General features: G+C 37.7%; 1 long non-coding RNA gene across 2 annotated transcripts in view; it reads right to left on the bottom strand.

Moving 5' to 3' along the window:
- LOC111520362 overlaps nucleotides 1–14,144 on the bottom strand; it is a 105,419-nt gene that overhangs the window by 46,230 nt on the left and 45,045 nt on the right. For both annotated transcript variants that reach the window (XR_002724652.3, XR_004229086.1), the window contains exon 3: nucleotides 13,659–13,767. This is a non-coding gene — a long non-coding RNA (uncharacterized LOC111520362). The remainder of the gene's footprint in view (nucleotides 1–13,658; nucleotides 13,768–14,144) is intronic.

Genomic DNA, 14,144 nt, shown 5'->3' with positions numbered 1-14,144 from the left:
TCTTTGCCCCACTATTATCATCTCTCCTCTCTCTCTCTCACACACACACACACACACACACACACACAAACATTTCTCTTCCCCTCAAACTTCAGTTATACTTATGTCAAATTTTTGATTAATTCAATATTTAATATTGATATTATTACTATACAAATATAAATGCTATTCTCAGTTGAGCCACATAAGATATGCACAGCTATTTGTTTTCTGAGAAATTAATAACTGGACTATTTTTTAAACTGACTTAGTTTGATGGTTGATTTTATGTGTCATGTTGACAAGGCCATGAGTGCCCAGTTGTGTGGTTAAACATTATTCTAGCCATTTCTGTGAGGGGTTTTCTGAATGAGATTAATATTTGAACCTGTAGTCTGAGTAAAGCAGAGTGCCCTTGCTGATGGGGTGGGCCTCATCCAATCCACTGAGGAAGTGAATAAAACAAAGGCTGAGAAAGGGAAAATTTTCTTTCTCTGTCTATCTTGGAGCTGGAACACCGGTCTTCTCTTGCCTTCAGACTTGAACTTGGACTGGAACTTATACCATCAGCTCTCCTGCTTCTCAGGCCTTTGAACTCAGTCTGGAACTCTACCATCAGCTCTCCTGGGTCTCTTGCTGAATACAGATCTTGGGACTTCCTAGCCTTTGTAACTGCGTGAGTCAATTCCTTATAACAAATCTCTTTCTTTTCATCTTTCTCCTTTTCTCCCTTTCTTTTCCCTTTCCTTCCTCCTTCCTTCCTTCTTTCCTTCTCTCTCACCTATCATCTATCTATCTATCCATCTATCTGTTATCTATCTATCTATCTATTGATCGATCATCTGTTTGACTATCTTTCTATCCATTATCTCTCTTATTGGTTCTGTTTTTCTGGAAAACCCAAATGAATACACTTAATTTCCTTTATATTTGCTCAAATTCTTCCCCAATCTTCGAAATCTCCTCTCAATATTTTTGAACACATCAGGAGCAATATCAATTTCATCTTCTCACAGATATTCTCCCAGAAGCCACTGAACTGGTTGCTCTCTATCTTCCATGCACAGTGGGCATCTAGGAACTTCCTTCACTATCATCCTAACTCTTTCCAATGTATCTCCTGTTTCTTGGATCCCATGGCTTCTGCTTTCTTGGTTTATACCCTCATTTTGGATTTTTTAAATTGACATAAAGATCACAAAACATAAAACTCACCACTTTAACAATTTTAAAGTGTACAAGGGTATATATTTTTAGTATATTCACAATGTTTTGCAAGCAACACCACCACTATCTAATTCCAGAATGTTTCATCACCCCCCAAAAGAAACTCCTTACCAGTTAAGCAATCACTCCACATTCCACTATTTCCCTAGCCTTGGGCAATCACTATCTAATTTCTGTTACTCTGGATTTGCCTATTTAGGACATTTCATACAAATAGAATCATATAATACATGTCCTTTATGACTAGCTTTTTTAACATAATATTTTCAAGCTTCATGCATGTTGTAGCATTTATCATTCCTTCATTCTTTTTATGACTGACTCATATTCCATTGTATGAATGCACTAACTTTTTTTTTATCCATTTGTCAGTTGATGGGGATTGGGTTGTTTCTACTTTGGGCTATGATGAGTAATGCTACTATAAAGGTTGCATTAGTGTACCTCTGTTTTTAGTTTTCTTGATAGATACCTAGGAGTGGAATTGAATTGCTAGGTCATATGGTAACTCTACATTTACCTTTTTGAGGAACTGCCAGACTTCCATAGCAGCTGCAGCATTTTGCATTCCCACCAGCAATACACAAAGGTTCCAATGTGTACATCCTCACAAAAATTTATTTTCCTTTTTTTCTCTTTATTATAGCCATCCTAGTGGAAGTAAAGTGGTAACTCATTGTAATTTTGATTTTCATTTCCCTAATGATTAATGATGCTGGGCACCTTTTCATGTGCTCCTTTGCCATTTGTGTATCTTCTTTGAAGAAACATCTGTTCAAGTTCTTCGCTCATTTTTAATTGGGTTGCCATCTTTTGTTTTCGAATTGCAAAATTGATTTAAATAGTCTATTATTAGACCCTTTGTCAAATATATGACTTGCAAATATTTTTTCTACCTTGTGAATTGTCTTATAACTTTATTGATAGTATTCTTTGGTGATGCAATTTTTAAAATTTTGATGAAGTCCAATTTACCTATTTTTTTTGTGCTTTTGACATTATGTTGTAAAAAGTTACCTATCCAAGATCACAAAGAATTACATCTACCTTTCCTTCTAAGAGTTTTATAGTTTTAGCTCTTACATTAAGTCTTTTGTCAATTTCAAGTTAATGTTTTTTCATTCAAATATTTATTGAGCAGCTAAGGAGATACAAAGGTGATTTAAAACATGGTCAGAGGTGAGGCAAATGCATGAGTAATAGAAAAGAAAAGGCAAGGTTCATTGAATCACAGCAGTCAGAAGAAATTACTGATCTTTATTTCAGCAATGTTTTGCAGTTTTAGTGTACAAGTCTTGCATTTCTTTGGTTAAATTTATTCCTAGGCATTCTTTCTGATGCTATTGTACATGGAATTGTTTTCTTAATGTCATATTTAGATTGTTCATTGCTACTGTATAATAGAAGTATAATTGATTTTTGTATATTGACCTTGTATCCTATAAACTGTTTTATTTATTTATTTATTTATTTTGAGATGGAGTCTTACTCTTGTTGCCCAGGCTGGTGTGCGATGGCACGATCTCAGCTCACTCCAGCCTCTGCCTCCCAGGTTCGAGTGATTCTCCTGCCTCAGCCTCCTGAGTAGCTGGGAGTATAGGCGCCCACCACCATGCCCAACTAATTTTTGTATTTTTAGTAGAGATGGGGTTTCACTATGTTGGCCAGGCTGGTCTTGAACTCCTGACCTCAGGCAATCTGCCCACCTCAGTCTCCCAAAGTGCTGGGATTACAGGCGTGAGCCACTGAGGCTGGCCATATCCTGTAGCCTTCATGAACTCTTTATGAGCACCAATGTTTTGGGGTTTTTTAATGGATTCTTTGGGTTTTTTTTTTTTTTTATATAAGACCATGTCATCTGTGAACAGAAATAATTTTACTTCTTTCTTTCCAGTCTAGATGCCTTTTATTTCTTTTACTTGCTAATTGCCCTGGCTAGAACTTCTAACATAATGTTGAATAAAGGTGGCAAAAGTGGACATCCTTATCTTGTGTCTGATCTTAGAAGAAAGTTTTCACTCTTGCATCATGCTGAATAATGTTATTTGTGGGTTCTTCACAGATGACCTTTGTCAGATTGAGTAGTTTTCTATTTTTTGGTTTGTTGGTTGTTTTTATTATGCAAGAATTTTGGATTTTGTCAAATGCTTTTTCTGCATGTATTGGAATGACCATGGCGGGTTTTCCCCCTTCATTCTATTAATACAGTGTACTACACTGATTGATTTTCCTGTGCTCAACCACCCTTGCATTTCTGGGACAATTCTTACTTAGTCATGGTTTATAATCCTTTTTATACAATTCCAGATTTTGTCTCTAGTATTTTGTTAGGGATTCTGCACTTATATTCATAAAGAATATTGGTCTCTAATTTTACTTTACCTTGTAATGGCTTTGTCTTTTGGTATCAGTGTAATACTGGCCCCATAGAATGAGCAAGGAAATGTTCCTCTCTCTTCTATATCTTGAACTTTTTTTGTTGAAAGTGTTTTTTTCTAATTGCTGATTCAATTGCTTTGCTTGTCGTAAGTCTGTTCAGATTTTATATTTCTTCTTGAGTCAGCTTTGGTGCTTCTAAGAATTTATCCATTTCATCTACGTTATCTAATTTGTTGGCATACAATTGTTCATAGCAGTCTCTTGAAATCTTTTTTAGTACTGTAAGGTTGGTAGTACTACTATCTAGAAAATACCCACTTTCTCTCCTGATTTTAGTAATTTCAGTCTTCTCTCTTTTTTCTTGGTAAATCTAGACAAAAGTTTGTCAATCTTGTTGCTCTTTCCAAAGAATCAATTTTTTTGTTTCATTGATTTTTATCTATTGTTTTTCTATTTCTGATTTCATTAATTTGCACTCAAATCTTTATTCTTTTCTTCCTTCTGCTTGCTTTTCTTTTTCTCTTCTTTAAGGAGTGATAAAATTATGTTATTGATTTAAGATCTTTCTTAAGAAAGTTGTTTATAGAATTTCCATCTGAGCACTGCTTTTGCTGCATCTCATAAGTTATGATTTGTTTTATTTTTATTTTTTATCTCAGAGTATTTTCTAAGTTCTATTGTGCGTTCTTTTTTGACCTATTATTTATTCAAGTGTGTGCTTTTACATTTTCTACATCTTTGTGAGTTTTCCAAATTTTCTTTTGTTACTGATTTTTAATTTCACTCCGTTGTGGTCAGAGAACATACTTCGATCTTTTAAAATTTATTGAATCTTGCTTTGTGGCCTAACATATGGACTATCCTGGAAAAATATTCCATACGCACTTGAGAAGAACATGTATTTTGCTGTTGTTATGTAAAATTTTCTATAATGTGTGCTAGGCCTAGCTGGTTTATAGTGTTGTTTATATTTTCTATTTTCTTGCTGATCTTCTATCTGGTTGTTCTACACACTATTGAAAGTGGGGTATAAAGTTTTCCAACTATTATTTCTGAACTATTTCTTCCTTCAGTTCTGTTAGTTTTGTTTCATGTATTTTGAAGCTCTATTGTTATGTGTATACACATTTATAATTGTTACGTTTTCTTGATGGTTGGTCTTTCATTATCATATAAAATGTCCTTATTTGTCTTTCATAACAATTTGTCCTAATGTCTGTTGAGTCTGGTAGTAGATTAGCCACTTCAGTTCATTTTGGGATACTGTTTGCATGAAATATCTTTTTTCATCTTTTTGCTTGCAACCTATTTGCATCTTTGAATCTAAACTGAGTCTCTTATAGGCCTAATATAGTTGGGCCATGTTGTTTTTTTTTTAAATCAATTCTCCTAATCTCTGTGTTTTGATTGAAAAGTTGAACTCATTTCCATTTAATGTAGTTACTGATAAGAAAGGACTTACTTCTGCCATTTTGCTATTGGTTTTCTACATATCTTATGTCTTTCCATTCCTTAATTCCTCCATTACTGCTTCCATTACATCCATTGTGTATTGAATAGATATTTTTGTGTACTGTTTTAATGCTCTTGTTATTTATTTTACTATATATGTTTTAGTTATTTTCTTAATGGTTGCCCTAGTGATTATAACTAACATCTTAAGCTCTAACAATCTATTTTGTTAATTTTGGTAAGTTTACTTCTGTATACCTCCTCTCACTTTGTGTTTTTGTTGTCACAAATTATATCCTCATCTGTTGAGTGCCCGTAAATATTGTGTCTCAGTCAACTCAGGCTGCTGTAATAGAATGGCATGGACTAAATGCCTGAAGCAACAGAAATTCATTTCTTACTATTCTGGAGTTTGGGAGGCCCAGATTAAATTGCCAGCAGATCTGGTTCTTGGTGAGGGCCTCTTCCCAGTTTGAAGACAGCTGCCTTCTCCCTGTATCCTCACAGTTAGAAAGAAAGAGATCTTCTTATGAGAACACTAATGCCATCCTGAGGGCCCACACACCTGACATCATCAAAACCCAATTACCTCCCAAAGGCCTCACTTTTGATCATCATCATATTGGAAAAATCAGAACTTTAACATAGAAATTTTGGAGGAAGAAAAACATGTACTCTAGTAAACGTAGATTCATAATTATTGTGTTTTAAATGAGATAGGGGAAAAAGAAGAGCTAAGAAATATAAAATTCATTAATATTTACTTACATATTTACATATGCAGCTATCTTACCAGTGTTTATTATTTCTTCATGTGATTCAAGTTATTGTCTACTGTTACTATCTAGAGTTCTTTCATTTCAACCTGAAGGACTACATTCAGCATTTCTTGTAAAGAAGGTCTACTGGCAACAAACTCTCTCAATTTTTGTCTATCTAGAAATGTCTGAGTGTTTCCTATTTCTAAAGGATAATTTTGCTGAATATAAAGTATGGCCTGCCATCAAAATTCACCTGAGCCTTGATGTCAAATGTTTTTAGTTAGAAGTCAGTCACATAGGCAAGCAGTACCCATGTAGCTGACCCTAACTTACTTCTCAGTCTCCAGCCCTTCCAGAGATCAAACTGATACAACACGGCCCAAGGCCCTAGGTATACAAAGACACTCTTCTCAGGCAGTATATTCCAAGGGCTGAGAAATTATCTCCCAACAGCTGGTCAAACACCAGTCCTGAAGACCTTTGGAATGTGTAGGATGTAAACAACCAGGTCAACTAAATCAGTGCTTAACTACATATATATTAACACATTTAATTTTTATAACAATCTTGTGAGATCTTCAATTGGTGCCCCAAGAAATGTTAAAAGATATTCCACAAAAAGAAATATTTAATGGTTATATAAGTACTGGAAATACTGTACACTATTATCAAATTTAATATTCATAATGTACATTAACATATTAAAGGCTCTGAGAAATCCTGCAGAAAAGAAACCTGTTTAATTTTGTTTAATCCAGCTTTTCCTAAATATGGGTGTCTATGGACTCTATTTTCCAAGGAATGCCTGTCAAAGTACGGTTTTCATTGAACATAGTTTGGGAACTGCCAAGATAGAGACAACCAGTTTTACATGGAACAATTGAGGTTTAGCAACTGACATCATAACATGCAGCTAGTAAATGATAGTGCTGGACATCAAATCCAGGTTTGATTTAAAGTCTTATTCTTTCCATCATTTCATACTGGCTCCCAAGGATACATTTTCTAAGCTTTTTGAGATAAGAAGATGCATTTTAAAAACTGAACTAAATTCATACATTGCCTTTCAGATTTTTTAATTACCCACCTTCTATATGTACATGAACATGATCTCTCCTTACCTAGTGTCTCATATCTATTGCTTTATATGTTATGTTAGAATAGAGATGTTATCACTTGAGAGGAATCCTGTAGGCAAAGTACTCACCCCTTCATTCATTCATTCATTCAATTTACTAAACATTCTTTGAGTATCCACTATGTCCCAGGCATTGTTCTAGGTACTTGGAATACGTAACTGGACAAATAGAACAAGATTCCACCTTTTTGGGCTTCTAGTTAATGGAACAGAGATATAATGAACTAAAAACATAATAAATAAATACTTATTCTGTACATTACAAGGTGATATGAGCTGTAGAAAACAATAGGGCAACCTAGGAGCAATCAAGAGTGTAGAGTGGAAGAGGTGCAATTTAGAATAATGGGGTCATGGGAGACCTCTTTGAGAAGGTGACCTTTAAGCAAAAACTTGAAGGAGGTAAAACAGTTAGCCATGCAGATCTGTGCAGGAAGAGTATTCCAGGTTGAGGAAATGAGCACAGCAAAATCCCCTTGATAGTTGTCCCTGGCATGTTCAGGGTCAAGCAAGGAAATCAACATGTTTGGAGCAGGGTGAGAGGAGGGTAGTAGGAAACGACTCCTAAGAGGTAATGGGAGTAGGCATTGTGGGCAGGTTATACAGGACCATTGTTAGAACTTTGGCTTTTGCTCTGAGTGGGATGGAGATACACTGGGGTCTTGACTAGAGGGATGACACCATTTGGCTATTGCTTTTAAGTGATATTTTTGCAATGTTACAAATAGAATAATAAGAGTAGATGGCAAGGTAAGAAGTAAGAGAAGAATTAGGAGGCTTTGGGAATAATCTAGGTGAGAGATGATAATGGCTTAGATCAAGGTGGTACCAGTAGAATCTGGATATATTTTGCAGGTACAGCCAAGAAAATTTCTGATGCATTGAATGAGAAGTATGAGAGAAGGTAGTAGTCAAAGATGGCTCCAAAATTTGTGGGCCACACAAGCAGAAGAAGAGAGCTGTCATCCGTTGAGATTATTAAAAATGTGAAAGGAATAGATTGGAGCAAGCACGATAATGAGTTTAGTTGTGAATATGCTAGGTTTGAGAGGTCCATTAGACATCTAAGTAGAAATAACAAATAATTAGACAGAAATATAAGCCTATTGTTTAGAGAAAGGCCGAGGTTGGAGATACAAATGTGGAAGTGTCAGCATATAGATTTAAAGCCATGAGACTATGAGCTCCTACTAGATGGAGAGGAGAACACAATCAAAGACTTAGCCATGGGGTAATCAGTGTTAAGTTGTTGGAAAAAAGAGGAGGAACCAGCAGAAAGGCCAAGGAGGCTTAACAATTGAAATAAAAACCAAATAAAGAAACCAGGTTAAGGACAAGAAAGAGAAATCACCTGTCAAATGCTGTTAAGTCTAGTCAGATTATGACTCATAGGTAACCAATAGTTTTAGCAGTATGGTGGTCACTGGCTGTCTCGACAAGAAGGGTTGCATTAGAATGGTGGTGAACACCTATACAGAACTCAATTCATTTATTCACATGACAAGTACTTAGTGTTACCAGTACCTAAAACCTATAGTTTGATGCCTTCTTAGATGCCACTCTTAGATTTAAGCTATAAAATCAACACCTAATTGATCTATGGGAGATATATAGAGGTAAGGTAAAAAAAAAAAAAAAAATGATTCCCTGGTCAACAAGACTTGAAAATAGCTTGTCAGAAAGTATCAAGAGATCCAAGGTAAGACTAAGTCTACTAGGATGAGAATGAGTTGACAAGGAAGTATAGAAAGGACTTCTCCAGTTAATGTCGGTTCTATCTGGGGAGCAGAGAGTCTTAGTAAGCATCAAGTATTCCTATACTTTTAACATTGAGTTCTCATTTAAGTCCACAAATTGATGTTTTTGGATCAATGCATTAGCCTTATGAATATGGTTAATGTGACTTAACTTCTGAGAAATGAAGCCATACTCATTGTCTGTGTTGATTAGATCAAGTTTCTGGGTCCTTAATGCTGAGAGCTGGAAAAAAAAAACCCTACTCCCTGATATTCCCCCTGTGGGGAGACGGCCTTCTGGACTGCCTCCAGGAGTAGCCCTCTTCATTGCCATCTGAATTACTATCCCAAGAACTTTTTATGTGCAGACACTTTGTCATGAATTTAGGGTTTATAGGGAAGTAAAAGAACATTCTTGGGCTCAAGTGTTCACAGGTTCACCAGGGGCAATAATATGTGAAAAGTTAGTAGCTAGAGAGAATGACAAAGCAGAAATGGCACATGGTAATATATCCAAGGGCCAAATGAAGGTGTATAGACAAAACTTTCTGCCAGCCCCTCTCCTTTGCGCAGACTTCTCCTTGGGACAGAGCTGCTATTGCCAGTAGTTCAATTCCTTTGGCTTTGAACAGAGTGAATATCACTTTCCAGACATTCCTGTTTCATGTGATGTAGAAAGAAGATGCAGTTAGTTTGGAAGCAAGACCTGTCTCCTAATTCTGTCTCTTGCATTTAATTGTGGCGTGACATTTGGAAAGTCAATTAACCCCTCTCGGCTGCAGTTCTTGCTCCTGTAAAACCAGAACGAAAACCACTTTTCTTGTAGGGTTTGGTGAGGATTAGAGAAAAGGTATAGAAGAGCCTGGGAACATAGATGATAAAACTAAAAGATTGCTTTTATCAATCCTGAAGCTTGGGCTAGTCTGTCAGATCATTTCCCTCCAAGCTAATGTGTCACAGTCCATGGGCTTGCGGAATTAGCTGTGAGTTGAAGTTGAAACTTAATGCAATTCACTGAACCTTTACAAACCTCTGTTTGTTCTTCTGCAATGTATAGATTTTAAAATTCATTGGGCTCACTTAAAACTGAGCCACTGAAACAGTGTCAGAAAGTGGTCTAAAGTCAGGAATATAGTCAGGCACAAATTCAAGGTCCCCTCATCTTATCCTACTCCCTGTCTCCACTGGGATCTGGCCTGTCCAGCTCACTGATGGAGATGGTGAGGTTTGGTGAAAGCAGCTAAACATCAAACCCGATATCATTTTTCTTTTCATTTCTTATAAAAACAGCCATTTGATAGTAACTTTAGCTAAATCTATGCCTTTGCCTGTGTTCTGTACTGGTGAATTACAATCGTAGAATCTTCATACCATTTGCTAAGATAGGTGTTGGGAAAATAGCATGCCATTCTTGGGATGGGTGGAGCTTATCAAGGTGCTTCATATTCCATTTAAACCTCATAGCAACCTGGAAGGTGGGTACTGGTTTCCATGAGTTGTGACCCACCCACAGGTCACACAGCAGGTGCGTGCAGAGCCAGAACTAGGTCTCTGTTCAAATAACTCCCTAGGACACATCCAACCTTCATTCTCCTATGCTTTCTATCCCTGTGAGCTCAATGCCAGTCCCTTGTAAATGTCAATCAAGGTTACCTGCATTTCAACTCTCCCACTGGCCCGTGATTCTGCTATATTTTGTTTGGGTCCCTCACTCCCAAAGTAGCGCAGGCGGCCCCTTTAGTAACCAGGAATATGGTCAGGCAAAATATCAGCCTCTGATTGGTCCTAAAATAAGCTGACTGTAAGGGCCAAATGCTTTAATTTTGGAACATGAGCTAAAAAAAAAAAAAAAAAAAAAAAAAAAAGATTCACTGTTTGGGGAGGGTAGGAAGAGAGTCCATCCTGCTATGGTGATTTCTAATTAATCAGACCAGTGTGGAGTCTGTGGGTTTGGGTTTGGCTCTGTAAATAGAAAGCAGATGCCACCATGGAGGCTGCCCAAATAAGAAAAATAGCAGAAATGGCTTCAATCTGTGACAAGTTTAATGAAAAGGATTTGAAGAAATGATGTGTAAGTTTTTAAACATCTTACTATAATTAGTAGGAGGCGGGTATAGCCATAACACCTTATTCTTTTCAGAGAAAAGCTGCCTAAAATATGTTTCCAATAAAATTTCCCAGTCTCCTTATCAAAAGCAAGCAAACAAAAAAGATTTGGGGATATAAATCATTATCGACTGGACTTTCAAAAGGAACCTATATTTACAAAGTGCAATCCTGTTCTCTCAAAAGCAAGATCACATATTCAGTGGGTCTAGTCTATGTCAGACACTTTACAACTGTAATCTCGTTGAATTCTCATAGAAACCCAGTGAGGGATCTGGGTTTTTTGTTTGTTTGTTTGTTTTTTGTTTTTCTAATTACCTTCTTCTTGATGAAGAAACAGAGACATAGAGAGTGAAGCCAGTTGCTCTAGGTGCCACACCCGACCAGGGGAGGCACTGGGTGTGGACCAGATCAAACAGGAGAAGCTATGGTGGTGTTGCCTGGTGATTTGGAGCACGACTTACCTGGGTCTAAATGCCAGCTCCGCCCTTACTGGCTACAATGCCTTGGGCAAGTGACTTAAACTCTTTGTGCCTCAGTTTCCTAGCTATAATTTAGGGGTATTATACAAACGGACAATGACCAGACCATATATGACAATGGAGCTCTGATCCTCAGTCTCTACAGCAGTTGGCCCAGAACAGTCAGGATGTGGGCAATGATTGCCAGCTTCCTTACTTTTTTGCCCTTCCTTCCAACCCAGAACCAACCAGAAAAAGCCAAAGCCACATATGCTCCCTTAACAAATCCCATAAGATGCCCCACTTCTAGCTAGCAACCTCTGCTTTGCCATGCCAACAGAGCATATCTGAAGCCTCCCTTTCTAAAGCTTTCCCACTTCCCTGCCTGCCTTTGAGTCACTGCCAAACACAAGAGGTGGGGGCTGACTCTCTCCTGTAAGTAAGCCCCGAAAAGCCTCTGTTTGTTCTCCTTTGAACTGTCTTAGTTTATTTCCACAGGGATAATAGCAGTACCAACCTTGTAGGGTTGTCATGATGTAGTTAGTAATGCAGGTGAAGTGCTTAAAACAGAATTTGACATATTAAATGCTCCTAAACATAGTTATAATATTTAAAAATCAATTTCACAGTAGAAAGGCAGCTTCCAACACATGATTTGCACATGAGAAAGTTTAAGAACTACCGTGGTGTGGGAATTGGAGCAGATATATAGTTGAGGCCTCCTATGGCCTATCCTAGGCAATAATTTTCAGTATTTAACTCCTTTCCCTCTCTAATTTCCAAGACAAAGATATAAAACAATTAAGAAACCAGAAGGTGGACAGGACAAGCCCAGCTATACGCCCCATTCCCTAGCTCCCTGCACCCACTATTTTAGCTGAGAGGAGCCAAAAGTGAGAGCAGCCATTGGGGCACAGAGAAAGAGGCAACTCTCAGCCTATGAACACTTGGAAGTACAAAGAATACAGTTCGTTCACCTCCTGATTATAGCTCTCATCCCTGTGAGTTGGAGTGGGAACCCTTCTTAGGGGCCTGTGGGCACTGCCAAATATGGAAATAAAGGAAAATCTTGAGTTCCTTCAAGGGAAATTCTAGACACCTACCTAACTCTGAGATGTAAATGAGCAACTTGATAAACAAGAAGGTAGTAATAATTTTAAACAATAGCCATACGGCTATTGTTTAATACTAGTTTTAAACAATAGCATGATGCCTCACACCTGTAATCCCAGCTACTTGGGAGGCTGAGGCAGGAGAATCGCCTGAACCTGGGTTCGGTGTTGCAGTGAGCCGAGATTGCACCACTGCACACCAGCCTGGGTGACGGTGGGACTCTGTCTCAAACAAACAAACAAACAAAGAATAGCCAAGGAAGTTAGAGTGATGAGATGTTTTGCTCCCTATAAAAACTAAGAATAGGATCTTAACATATGTCCCTGAATTGTTTTCAGAAACCCAGACCCCCACCAAATGAATCTGCTGGCACACAGACTTCTGATAAGGGAGAACTGGGGCTGAACTCTGACTGCTGTTCGCCCGTTAAAATTTCTTCCTGAGGGGCCTGGAGGAGATCAAGCCCATGAGCCAAAGCTAGCATTCTTTTCTGCTGATCCCAAATTTTCAGACAAAGCTTCACCTCCTAAATCAAATCAGAAACTCTTTGAATCCACCTATGACATGTACCCCTACCCACCTCAAGATGTCCTGCTTTTTCAGTTCAAACCAATACATAGCCCTTGTGTATTGATTTATGGCTTTGCCTGTAGCCTCTGTCTCCCTACCTTTAAAAACCCTTCCTTGTCAGCCATTGAAGAGGTTGGGTCTTGGGCATGAGTTGCCCTGTAATTAATGCCTCACTTTCTCAAACTGCAATCCTGATGTCAGTGTTTGGCTTTGCTGTGCCAGGCAAGCAGACCCCAGTTCAGTTCGGTAACAATTGCTGTCTTTGGAATGCATGTCCCCTTTATTGGACTGAAATCACCATTGCTATTCATACTTGAGAAAGAAAGACTTCTGTCTCTAAGAGGAAGCAAACGAAGGAAAATCACCAGACATTTGACAAGATTCAGTACTTCAAAAGACAGAACTTTACACAAGGAATCAAAGAAAACATCTCCCTACACAACAGACTAACAACAACCAAATACAAACATTTCTGAAAAATATGTTTTCTGCATAACAGAATTTGAGAGAACATCATACCTTTGAAAGGCAATCAAAATGATGAGAGAAAAGATGACTCGAATATGAAAAACATGGTTCATGGATTACTAAATGCATGAGCTGCTTCAGACAATGATGGTCAAAGGCATCCCAGTGCTTTGTAAAGGGAGAGCTCAGACTGAAGTGATTACTATTGTTAGTGGTGATTGTCTTAATATCAAGGAAGAGGCTTTAAGGCAGTTCATCCACACATTACCTGCCTCCAGATGTGATGCAGCAGGACGCCCATGGTTCTGATTGAGCCTCGCCAAAAAAGGTGAAACACAATCCAGTCAAATCTTTCAAGGTAACCATTTATAGAAAACCTGGGTGAAGAGAGAAGGAAGGACCAGTTAATTGACGCCACCAGGATTCAAATACTGAGTACAGGACATTTTGTAAGACAATCGACTGGTATAAAACAAAAAGGAAGGAGGGAAGAGGGCTGCCCTAGATTAGAAGGAACTTACGAGAAAAACTTACCAAATGGGAAGGGAAGAACTTGTTTGAATCTTAATTCAAACAAACCAAGGCAAAAAGACATTTTTAGAAATGTTCAGAGAATCTTGATTACACAATTGAATACTGTGTGATACCAAGGAATTTTTGTCAATTATTTTAGGTGTGATAGTGTATTCAAGAAAATGTCCATCTAATCTTAGACATGCATACGTCGAAGTCCAGGGATAAAAATGACATCATG

The sequence above is a fragment of the Piliocolobus tephrosceles genome, chromosome 8 (assembly GCF_002776525.5).
Source record: "Piliocolobus tephrosceles isolate RC106 chromosome 8, ASM277652v3, whole genome shotgun sequence".
NCBI lineage: Eukaryota > Metazoa > Chordata > Mammalia > Primates > Cercopithecidae > Piliocolobus > Piliocolobus tephrosceles.
The sequence above is the reverse complement of the archived record's forward strand: the minus strand, read 5'-3'. Positions and strand labels throughout refer to the sequence as shown.